The following is a 12902-nucleotide window of genomic DNA, read 5'->3' as shown; positions in this document are numbered from 1 at the left end:
AGTCTTATATTTGTTTTAGACCCAGAGACTCATTGTGTCACCCACCCTGGAGTGCAGTGGCGTGATCACAGCTCACTGCAGCCTCCATCTCCCAGGTTCAAAGGATCTTCCTGCCTCAACCTCCTGAGTAGCTGGAACTACAGGTGTGCACCACCACGCCTGGCTAATTTTTAAATTTTTGGTAGAGATAGGGTCTGCCTATGTAGCCTAAGCTGGTCTCAAACTTCTGGGCTCAAGTGATCCTCCCACCTCAGCCTCCCCAAATGCTGGGATTACAGGTGTGAGTCACCATGCTAGGCCTATATTCATTATTTTATAAATTAAATTCCTTAATTAAGAACTTTCCACAAAGAAAACTACAGGTCCAGATGGCTTCATTGATAAATTCCATCAAACATTTAAGAAAGAACATCAATTTTACCCAAATTCTTCCACAAGATAAGAGAAAACGCCTCCTAATTCATTTTATAAAGTCAGCATAACTCTGATACCAAAACAAGATAAAGGCCTTAAAAAACAAACAAACTACAGACCAAGAATAATCCCTCATTGAATCCAGAGGAAACAAAACAAAAAACAAAAACAAAAACAAAAAACAACAATACATCTCAACCAAGTTTATCTCAAGAATGCAAGGTTGGTTTAATAATCAAATACTAATCAATGTAATTCACCATCTTAATAGAATAAAGAAGAAATACCAATAAGCATCTCAATAGATGCAGAATCATTTTTTAAGAAAGCTAAACATCCACTTATGGGGGGAAAAAAACCTCTAAGCAAAAAGAACTTCTTCAATCTGATAAAGGACATCTATGAAAAATGTGTAGCTAACATATACAATGGTAAAAGAGTTCTTTCCACACTAAAAAAGAAGATCTAAATAGAGCTATATTATGTTAATGTTAAGATGGTAATTCTCTCCAATTCATACATTCAAATGCAACCCTAATAAAAATTCCAAAAGGCTTTTTTGTAGATATTGATAAGCTGATTACAAAATGTATGTTGAAAGGTACAATTTCCACCTAAAAAAAAGAAAAAGTCTAAACAATCTTGAAAAAGAACTAAACTGGAGAAGTTCTATTACCTTATTTCAAGACTTAATGCTACGGTAAATCAGGACAGTGTGATAATGGCAGAAAGACAAATAGATGAACAGAATAGAGTTTAGAGACAGATCCACACTTACTCCATTAACTGAGCTTTAACAAGGTGCCAAAGCAATTAATGGGGAAAGGAAAGTATACTGTGTTGGAACAATTAGCTATCCATATGGAGGCAAAAATCTAATCTTAATCGATAACTCAGCCTCAATACACAAAAATTACTACCATAAAGCATCTGGAAGAAAACACAGGATAATATCTTCACAACTGTGGGGGTGGCAAAGATTCTTAGACAGGACCCAGAAAACACTAACATAAGAGGAAATATTGATAAAACAGATGACTAAATATAAAACTTTTGTTAATCGAAAGATGCCACCAAGACGATCAACAGTCAAGCCACAAACTAGGAGAAAAATCTGTAATACATTTACGTGACAAAGAAGTTGTATCCAATTAGTATACAAATCCTAACACTTAACAGTAAAATGACATAAAATTGGTAACTGGCTAGTGTCTTGAACAGACATATCACTAAGGATGATAAGCAAAATAGCCTATAAGCACATGACAAACTGCATGACATCAATAGTCACAGGGAAAATGCAAATTCAAACCACAATGAGATAACCCAGTAAGATGACTAAATCAAATATTGATGATAATAAGAAACAGAACTGTCACGGATTGCTAGTGGGAATGTAAAATGGTAAAACTATCTCAGAAATCGAATTGTTCTGCAAGTTTCTCATAATGCTAAACACAGACCTACTTTAAAACCCAGCAGTTCCACTTCATGTATTGACCCAAGAGAAAAGAAAATGTGTCACAAAAAGACTTACACGAGAATGTTCATGGTAGCTTTATTCACAACAGTTGAAAACTAGAAACAATCTTTTCCACAATAATAATATTCATACAATGGAATACTACTCTACAACTAAAAGGAACAATTATTACATGTAACATGGATGAACCTCAAAAACATGCTGATAAAAAGAAGCCAGACTCAAAAGAGTACATACTGTATGACTCCATTTATATAGAATTCTAGAACAAAGTTAATCTTCAGTGAAATAAATCAGAACAGTGACTGCAGTCACGGAAAAGGAGAAACAGGAAGGACTCAATGGGAAAGGAGCACAGGGGCTCTTTCTGGGTGACAGAAATCATAAATTACAAAGAGGTATTAATTGTCCAAACTAATGTTGAACTTAGGTGTATCCTGAACCTGGTATATATCCCTGTTTACATCCTTAAATTTTCTTTTTTAGTGTAGAAAGAACTCAGTCTTTCACCACTGAACATGATGTTAGCTATAGGTTTTTAATAGATGCCCTTTATCAGACTGAAGAAGTTCTCTTCTATATTTAGTTTGCTTAGAGTTTTTTTTTTTTTCACAAGTAGATGTTTAACTTAAGGTTATTAAAGATACTTAGTGTATGGAACTGTACATACACTTAATATCTGTGTATTTCACTATATGTAAATTATACTTCCACTTTTTAAAAAAATTAAAGGAGGCCAGGTACGGTGGCTCACACCTGTAATCACAGCACTTTGGGAGGCTGAGGTGGGTGGATCACAAGGTCAGCAGGTCAAGACCAGCCTGAGCAACACGGGGAAACCCCATCTCTACTAAAAATATAAAAATTAGCTGGGAGTGGTGGCACACACCTGTAATCCCAGCTACTCAGGAGGCTGAGGCAGGAGAATTGCTTGAACTCAGGAGGTGGAGGTTGCAGTGAGCCGATATTGCACCACTGCACTCCAGCCTGGGCAACAGAGCAAGACTCTATCTAAAACAATTAAAAAAAAATACACAATTAAAGGAAAACAACAATCAAAAACTGAAATTCTATCTTCTTACTCTTTGCCCACCCTCTAGAACAGTATCTCCTACACTTTGGTTTGAGGACCATATATATCAGAATCACTTGAACCCTTGCCTTAACTTTTAATGAATCAGAATTCAAGCATGGGGGTGGGAGACTAGAAATCTGTATTTTAAAAAAGAGCCCCAGGTAATTCTCATGTCCAGGAAAGTTTAAGAACTGCTGTTATAGAATGTAAGGAGAAAACAAAAATATACAAGGGATTTAAAAATAGTATGTAAATTAAGTAATCAGTGCTACAAACATCATAAACTGTAACAGTGGTCACTACCCCTAAATTGCTATTTAAATTATGTTACAGTATCCTCTGTTCTCGTTCAATTTTCTACTTAGTGCTTTAGGGAGTTGCAATTCCAAATTTTAGTCTTCAACCATCTAACCACCCGAATTTCTCATTAATCCTAACTCAAAATGTGCATTTTAGACAAGAACTCTTGTTCACCAGGTCCTTCGCTTCCCCCTGCTGCCCCACCCTTAATGTTCTATTACTTTCTTGATACTGTTTTCCCCATCTCTTAATAGTGTTATTCCTACTTTTCTCTGCACAGCCTTGTCTTTCTACCTCCTTTAAAACAGAATCCAAAACTCATCTTTTCCACTAAGTGCTAAACACCACATAAGTCAGATTCTTGCCAAATTCCCTTCAGCACTTGAAGATCTTCCTCCTAACAGACTTATTTTACTGAAATTGGACATCTCATCTTAATGACAAATTAACCCCATCTCTTGCTTAGAAAGTAGAACCTTTGGGGGAGAACTGAAAAGATTACAGCCTCTTCTCTCAAGCTGTTTTTATTTTTCCCTCTTTAAGTTGCTCTAAGGGGCTGGAGAGGTAAACAGGCAAAGAGGGAAAGAGGCAAGGTGCTAGTTGCTTGGGGATGCTCTGAAATAGACACACAAAAAAGTGAAAGCCTGTAATGCCCACACTTTGGGAGGCCAAGGTGGGCGGATCAGAAGGTCAAGAGATTGAGACCATCTGGCCAACATGGTGAAACCCCGTCTTTATTAAAAATACAAAAATTAGCTGGGCGTGGTGGTGCATGCCTGTAGTCCCCACTACTTGGGAGGCTGAGGCAGGAGAATCGCTTGAACCCGGGAGGTGGAGGTTGCAGTGAGCTGAGATGGTGCCACTGCATTCCTGCCTGGCGACAGAGCAAGACTCCGTCTCAAAAAAAAAAAAAAGACTTCAGGATTCAGTATCTGTTCAGACCACTTCACAGCCCAAAGAAGCAAACAGGGATTCCAAAAAGAAATTCTAGTTGAGGGATAAGGAAGTGCATTTGTGCATTTGTCTAAGAATCCTGTATTGTTCTGGATGGCTAGCCAGGATACTGAAGGCAGGAAGCAAGATCCCAACTGGCACAGTGTTTCAAGGACACACAAATATTTCTGGCTTTCTGGCAGCAAATATTTTTCTGTATTTTTTGTAAGGCTAGGTAGCAGAGTTTGGGGTGGCAATGGGTAACAGGTAAATATTATGAAATGTCTACACTCTTGAACTAAGTACCAGTAATGGCAGTTACTTTTTGTTCTGAACACATTATCATTTAGATATTATGGGCATTACTCATCTATTTTCAACTACAAAGTATATGCCTTCAAAATCGTATCTATAAACCTGACCACGCTCCTGATCCAGACCCGTATTTCCAACTGACATTGGAATTAGTATCACTACTTACCTAAAAAGCATTATCACTTACCTGAAATTAAACTCAGTATTCTCTCTCTCCCAAACTTGCATATATTATTCTATTGCCAAGGCAGGAACCTTATACTCATAAACAACTTCTATCACCTTCTAACATTAACAAAATCTGGAGGACTCAAACTTTTAAATATCTCTGAAATCAGCAGTGTTCTTGTTTCCAACCCCACTACAAATTCCTTAATTCAGACCATCCTGAACTACAGCAGAGCCTTAAATGTCGTCCTTGACTGTCATCCATCTACCACAAGCCAAAGAGAATTGCTTCATTCACTCACCTTGCCCATGTGTATTACAGACAGTCCCTCACTTACAATTTGGTTCAACTCACAACCATTCTGTTTTCCATTTTCAGTACAGTATTCATTAAATTATATAAGATATTCAACACTTTATTATAAAATAGGCTTTGTGTTAGATTATTTTGCCCAACTGTAGGCTAATGTAAGTGCTCTGAGCACGTTTAAGGTAGGATAGGCTAAGCTATGGTGTTTGGTAGGTTAGGCATATTAAATGCATTTCTGACCTAGTGATATTTTCAACTTAGGATGGGTTTATCAGGACTAACCCCACTGTAAGTTGAGGAGCATTTGTATTTGCTCAGTAATTATCTGGTAATGTGTCCAATCTTTTCTCCTCCAGAATATTCTCTTTATTACTGCTATGATCAATTTTCTAAAACACGAAACTGTTCGTGTCACTTCCCATCTATAAAACTAAATAAAAATCCACACTCCTAGTATGGCTACATACAAAACCCTTCACAATTTGTTCCCCTCATGCCTCGGTCCTAGTCTGATTTCCTAATTTTCTTTTGCACTAATTTAGAAAAATCAAATAGCATCTTCCTCCTTAAATACTCTATGTCCTTTCATGTCCAATAATCTACAATGAATAGTACTTCAGTCCAGCTTATTTCATTTTTATGAGCGCTCTTATACTATTTACAATCATTAGCTAAACCTATACAGAGGTAATGAGTGAAGAAACAATCAGACAACACACTAATTCTCAATTAGCTTATTTTCATAGCCTTATTAACATGGCCAATATAGACTAAATGAAAAGTGATTAAAAAGTTTCAACTATCTCCTGAGCTTCCACTTTACAGTAAATTGTTGTTAAAATTCTTCCGTTATAGATGTAATGCCTACCTTTTGACTGACAGGCACAAAGAGAACTATAATTCAACTTTCTCCACATTTGTCCTTTCCCTCTCATCTTTAACACCTCCCTTCCCCACTTCTCCTCTGCCTTCTGTGCTAGTCCTGCCACCTAAATTTTCACTGCATCCTCTTTGTCCACTCTGCAAAAGGAACATCAGTATTCCTCTATCCTCATTTGTACAGCATTTAAAATCTGTAAAGCATTTTTACATACACTTACTCACTTGATCCTTACAATCTTACTTTTTGAGATTCCAAAATCAAAGGCTGCCCTTGGTACTTTCTTATATTTTATCTCAATTTTGAGGAAACTGCAGTTCAAACAAGTTCAGTGACTCATCTAATATACTGCTATTCCCTCTGCCTGCAACTCCACAACCCCTCTTCAGACTGGCTGATCTCTCAAGACACAGTTCAAGCTTTCCTCTACCTCCAGTGCAAAAAGAATGTTATGCTTATTTCCATGCCATCCTAATGTTTTTCACATCACTACTTTATACCACTAGAACAATCCAGGTCTCTGGACTCCTATTCTGGTGACTTTTCTATTAAACAATATTTTCCTTGTTAATTAATGTTCCTTTTATTAATATAACCATTCAGTATTTTATAAAGTCAAAGGGAGAAATGTCAGGGGTCACCAGAGGTGACTAAAACTGTACACCAAGACATTCCTAGCTTTCCTTTAAAAATCAAGAATTTAAGGAATGTCTCTAAATCCTCTCAAAGTATTTAGATACCATCCTTGTGGTAAAATGACATCCAAAGCCAACCGTAGCAAACAGTAAAAGAGCACTTCACAAACCCTAAATTAAATTATTACAAGTTTTAAGTGCTGCCTCCTAATATCCTGGGAAATGTCTAGGATTAACAACCAAAAGACTAGCACATTAGTCCCAACTCTACCACACATGCGCTGACTTGTGAAAGTCACTTAACCTTCCCGTGTCAATATAAAATGGGATAATGCCACCCACCTTCCTGAACTAAGAGAATTAAATGAAAGAACGGTCATAATAAATCACTTAGCCTGGAACATAATAAACAGTCAAAATACGATAACCCCTTTATTATTTTTATATAACATCATTTTTATTTTCAGAACCATGCCCAACATGTTTAACATATCCTTGGACTTTCTGGCCCAGCAACAACCACAATAAATACCTTCAAGGAAGTCATCTAGATAACTTCTGGATCCCCTTCCTGGGTCACAATTCAGGTCCTATAAATATAATTTGGAATATCTTCCCCTAAGTGCATTATCTTGTTCTGTGCCACATGAAAACTCATCAGAGAATATCCCTGTAGCTTCTCCTTGCTGGCTTGGCTTTTAACTACCTGGAACGCACATGGAGTCAGCTGCAAATCTGGCAACTGTCACTGCCAGTCCGTCTTTTAAATCATTTATAAAAATGTGAAATAAAACTCATCCTAGTACTGATCACCTGAAGGATAATGGGGTTGGACTGCTGTTCTCATGTAAATAGCCAATGTCAAAAACTAAATAATTAGATAAATGAGCTCCCCTTTGGCCATACGCATATTTTAACTGTAAGAAAGTGCTTGAGCTTCTCCTTAAAAGATTATATTTAACATTCAGTGGGTTTATCCTTTAGCTTTAAGTACATTTCAGACGCTTTCCTGTCTGGTAATCTGCAGGAAAAAACAAACTCAGTTTCTTCACACTGTCCTTCAACAATCAACACAGAAGACTTTTGTGACCTCAAAACATATATGTAGGGATTTCTCTCTACCAAAAAGCAAGCAATCAATTCTAAAGTGACTACCAACTGGGTGTCCTCTAATTCAAACCCATTCTGACACCAGCTACACCTAGAGAGAGCGTGAGATTGCACAGGTTGAGGACTCAGTCCCAAAAGACTGAGCTCCACTTCTGATGCCAATCTCAAGCTCCATTATTTTACCTGTGCTTTTCTGACCAACCGGCTATAAACTGGGTTTCCTACAACCCTCTCCTTGAGTTTGATTAATTTGCTAAAGCAGTTCACAGAACTCAGGGAAACACTGTAAAGTAAGTAATAGTGTTTTACAACACTTTTGCTGGTTATTACAAAGGGTATTTTAAGGATACAAATAAACAGCCAGAAGTAGTGATAAATACGGCAAGGTCTGGAGTGCAGGAGCTTCTGTCCCCATGGGGTTGGAGTGGGCCATCCTCCCAGCACATGGATGGGTTCTTGTCCATCTTCCTGGAAGCCCCCACAGGTCTGGCCCTCTCTTCTCCCCAGTGGTTGGGAGGTGGAGTGGAAAGTGCCAACCCTCAGAGCCCAAGGCTGATTTCCCTGGAGGGTCAACACCTCCAACCAGTGTTTACCTAGGGACTTTCCAAAAATAGCCTCATTAACATATGCTCAGGAGTGTTTGAAAGGGCTTGTTGTAAATAACAAAAGACTATCTTTCACCTTTATTGCTCAGAAGCAGTTTCAGAGCTGCTTCAGGAACCAAGGATAAGAGGCCAACTGCTTTAACAAAAGATATTCTTATTGCTCTAGTGCTTAGGAAATAACGAGGCTTACAGGAGCTGTGTTGAGCCAGGAACCACAGCCGAAAAGCAAACTGTATACAGTACATAATAATATTACATCCTGATACAAAGGCGTGCCAACCTGTGGGATTCAGGATTTACACTACGGTTAAATTCCTACAAAATCCAGTTCACCTCAACACTTTTCTCTATCCAACCTCCAATTCTTATCCTAACTCCCCTTCCTCCAACTACCTACCATATACACAGGTCTAACCTGCAGTTCCCATATCATTTCCATTCCACCATTCTAGTTCTCATGGTTCCATTTTCCCTATATCTATTATTTAAATAAGCTTCCATCCTTTTAAATTGCTTGAAATACTTCTAACTCAAGGATACTGCTCAGAATAGGAAGACTGGACATTGTTCCTGTTTATAGTCATCTTCAAATAAAATAAGGAAGTCAATTTAAAGACAATCCCAGAGCACACAAGCCCATTTCAAATACAATTTAAAAAAAATTATCTTCATTACTGCTTCCTCTTATCAGCTTTGATAAAAAGATTACTGTATGAAAGTTCATCAAAGTAAGTTAAATTTAATTTTGGTGTTAAGCAGCATATGAACCTGTGAAAATATATTCTTGCTATATTATATTTCATAATACAGTATGGTCTCTCTGAAATCATTCCCTACAATTTTTCACCTACATATAAAGGCAGAAAACTAATTCTCAGGTCACTAAGATGCAAATTTATCCAATATTAACATGAGTCAACAATCCAGCCTAATTACCCTTTCAAGATTACTTCTGCTCTAACCAGATTCAAAAGCCCTCCCCCTCCCCTCCCCTTGAAAGTAGGATAGCTGGCTAACTCAGATGAAGAATTTGTTAAGATGGACAAGGCAAATAATTCATATTTTCCCTCTTTCATTCTCTAACAACTGCACTGAAGCTAAGAAAGTAATTTGTACAGTCTACACCTACTCAGTTCACATACCCATGAATTTTAAATATGAATAACAGCCCATTCACAATGGCATAATTATCTTTAAATGTATAAAGAAAACTCCAACCTAATGAAAAAATGAGCAATGGTTGGTTATATTTTAACATGACATGCCTTCTAAAACCATATTTAACTAATTTATTCACATGATTAGATTATGTAATAGACTTGAAGAAAGTACCTATGAAATTCCTAAAAGTATGTCATGAATGCAATAAATGTCCAATAAATTGTGGTAACTTCATAATCCTTATTATAAGCATTAACCAAAAGATTATTAGAAATTGGTCACCCTTCACACACTAAAATTCTGTATCAGTGAAAAAAAATAAGTAACTGTGGAAATTTGTGATGGCTACATGTGACTTTCTTAGCCCTGCTAGCATCGCTTTGGACTAAAGAGTTGGCCCAGGTATTTATCAACTGAAGTACCACCAACAGCATGCCTGCCTGAGATCTAAAACAGTAGCAAGACTATTACTAGTACAGTAACAATGCTTTTGAGCTATAGCTTGTTTCTAATTTTAATCCTTCACCTGTGAAATAGACTCACTTCAATGAAACTCTAAAAATAAGAGCAATTAAAAGACATTATGTGAGATACATTTAAAAAATAATGAAAATTAATGTTAAAACATAGTCATTAAAAAAGAGCTCTTGCAAAACAGATAAGAAGTTACATATTGTGACAGAAGGCAAAGATGCTGTAAGGAAAGACCACAAAGATGCATGAGAATCAAAGTTAAAAGGACTACAGATGGAAGAAGGGCTGTTACAAAAGCAACAGAAAAACCTGAGAAGGCAGAACCATTGAACACCAAGAGAAATTCACCATTCTTTAGGTGATACACCATTAACAAAGATTCTGAGATAACTTATGACTCAAACTATCACCGTCAAAAACATTTGCTAAAACACATGGTCATGACACTAGTTGGACCTGGGTTACAGCAAATTAAAAAGAACCATATGTTATAAAACTGGAGTCACACAAATTTTATCACTAAAATCTCAGCTTAATGAAGTCATCAAAATATTCGCTTAATAGAAAACAGGGTTCAATGATTTTCCCATGGTTCCACTGGCAGAGAAGAGCTGCGATCAATAATTAATAATTCCTGACTTATAATTCCTGACTTCCTCACCTAAGCATACCCAGCAGGTCTCTAGTACTCTAGTACTGTATTTTCACTAGAATACCTGCAATTCAATTATTAATATTTTTGTTCTAGAATAATGAAACTGCAACAAGGATCTCCCAACGACATTCAGAAACACATTCACTCTAATCTGATATGCAGACCTAATTAAAGGTCCAAGGTAAGCAGAGAAGGAGAGCAATACCAAACATCAGAGCATCATTTGCACCAAGCACCCCCCTACCGAAGACTATGATTTGATCGTGCATTTTTCCAGGAATTTTTGTAACTTGTAAGTGCGCGTACAGCAAGGAAATAAATGGGCACACAACTGCCTAATTACACTTAACGAACCACAGAGAATAATGTCTAATATTTGCTGTACCCTTTCTCTGTAGTAGGTAGGCACGGTTAAACCTCACCACTATGCTGTGAGGTAGGTACTTTTAACACCCTCCCTTACAAATGAGTAAACTCAGGTACACAGTGGTTAAATCACTTGCCTGAGATATGTGAAGGGGCTGGGATACAAACCCTGTCTTTCTCTATTACAACTATGATAGGAATGATGTATTCATAATGACCATGTAATTCTACTCTCTTTTTAAAGGTACTAAACTCATTTTAACAAAACCCCACACTAACTGAAAATAATAATTTTCATATAATTTACTTTCAAAATATAAAAGCCTTTTGAATTTTGAAAATCTTTTAAGCAATTAATTTTTAGCATAAAAATTACAGAATGCTGAACTACTCTAAGACATTCATTGAATATTTTCATCTAAATGACAGTTTGTCTCTTTCCAATGACAGGGAACTATCAGCACTAACACTAACAATGCAGCGTATTGTTTTAAACTTTTAAATAAAAGCTCATCCAGTTTTACATAATGTCACGGATAAAAGTAGTCAACTCAAACTTCTTCATCCTTAGAAGGGAACAATATCACAAATAATCCAAAAACCATTAATAGTTGGCACGAGAATGCTTTAGAAATAAACAATGTGAAAGTGTTCAGTAGAAAAATCTCTGTACTGGAGTCCATAGACCTGCCCACCAATCCTGGCCCCACCACTAAATAGCAATTTAATCCCTTCAACTGCTCTGGGCCTTGGTTTCCTAATCTGCAAAACATCATCTCCATGGTCTACCCTTCCAGCTCTAGAAGAAATGTGACTCATACACATACATCTTCTTTCCAAGCCTCCCATTCTCATTCTGTTTAGTTATTACTACAACTTCACAGCCAGTAAGTGTTATTTTTCCTTAGTTCCACAAAAGGAGAAAACAGTCCAGTCTAACTAAACAAAGGTGATAGGGGAAAGCTTTCCTGACCACTGGTTTGCCGTAGATGGTTATCAAGGTGAATAATGTAGAAGCTATTATAATGTTAAAAGGTGTTAGGTTTCAATATTTTAGGCTACTGTTTTGCATGCCAGTACATTCTCCCTGAGGACGAATAGTAAAATTCAAGGACAATAGGGAGAAAATATATATAATTATCCACTAGTTATTCAAGAACTTAGAAGGTGCCAACTGAAAATATTAACACCTTTCTGCAGAAATGTTTTCTCTGATGGATAAAAGGGCCAAAATATGATCTACAAATTTTTCCAAAAGATGTTCAAGAACTAATCAGCTTTCATTTTGTAAACCGTACTCTACAAATGTGAAACATTACTAACATATATAAAATTAAGAAAATATTCGTAAGATTAAAGATCTCTTCTCAGTGAAATGAAGAACCGCCACGGACTGCAACAGAGGTGCATTCTGGGGACCACCACTGCCTAAACCCGGTGTGCATTTTCTATGTTCCCAACCCACTCTCAAGAGTGCTATATAAATGAAAAATTATTAAAATTAAACTCAACAACTGACATTAAGATTACCAATTGTTAGGAAACTCAACCTGATTTTAGTATTGCTTAATAGAGTTGCTAGCTTACCACCTCCTTCCCAGTCAACACAAGTTAAAATCTTTTAAAACTTCTATAGAATCCGTAGTTCAATTTCGCATGATCTTGTAGAGAAACGAAAGTAAGGAAAAGAATGTGAATTACTTATTAGTCCTCTAGAATAACAGTCAGTAGTACATAATAGCACAATCCATTCTAAATGTTAAATAGGGAAGAAGTAAGCCACCACTATGGATAGAGAGGTTGCTAGAAAAATTTCAAGGTGTAGTTATGAGAATTTCCAGAAAAACTTGTAACTGATAGAATATCATCAAACATACACATACATTTTTCAATAAAAGATAATTGACAAAGTCCAGCAGCCAGGCACCCTTTAGTTGGAATGCCACAAGAAACGGTCAAAATTTCCTTGTGACTCCAAACCCTCAAGCCTTTCAAAGTTCAGAACCAAACCAAGATGT

General features: G+C 36.7%; 1 protein-coding gene across 5 annotated transcripts in view; it reads right to left on the bottom strand.

Annotated features, from left to right (window-relative positions):
* LOC105464971 (suppressor of cytokine signaling 5) overlaps nt 1–12902 on the bottom strand; it is a 111246-nt gene that overhangs the window by 97088 nt on the left and 1256 nt on the right. The window contains exon 1 of one of the 5 annotated variants that reach the window (XR_011611697.1): nt 1–12902. This exon is cut by the window's left edge and continues 19448 nt beyond it. The exons of the other annotated variants lie outside the window; for them this stretch is intronic. The gene's annotated coding sequence lies outside the window, so the exon portion shown is untranslated. 5 annotated transcript variants of the gene reach the window in all.

The sequence above is a fragment of the Macaca nemestrina genome, chromosome 13 (genome assembly GCF_043159975.1).
Source record: "Macaca nemestrina isolate mMacNem1 chromosome 13, mMacNem.hap1, whole genome shotgun sequence".
In the NCBI taxonomy this organism is placed as follows: Eukaryota; Metazoa; Chordata; class Mammalia; order Primates; family Cercopithecidae; genus Macaca; species Macaca nemestrina.
Note: the sequence above shows the minus strand (reverse complement) of the source record. Positions and strands in the feature narration are given on the sequence as shown.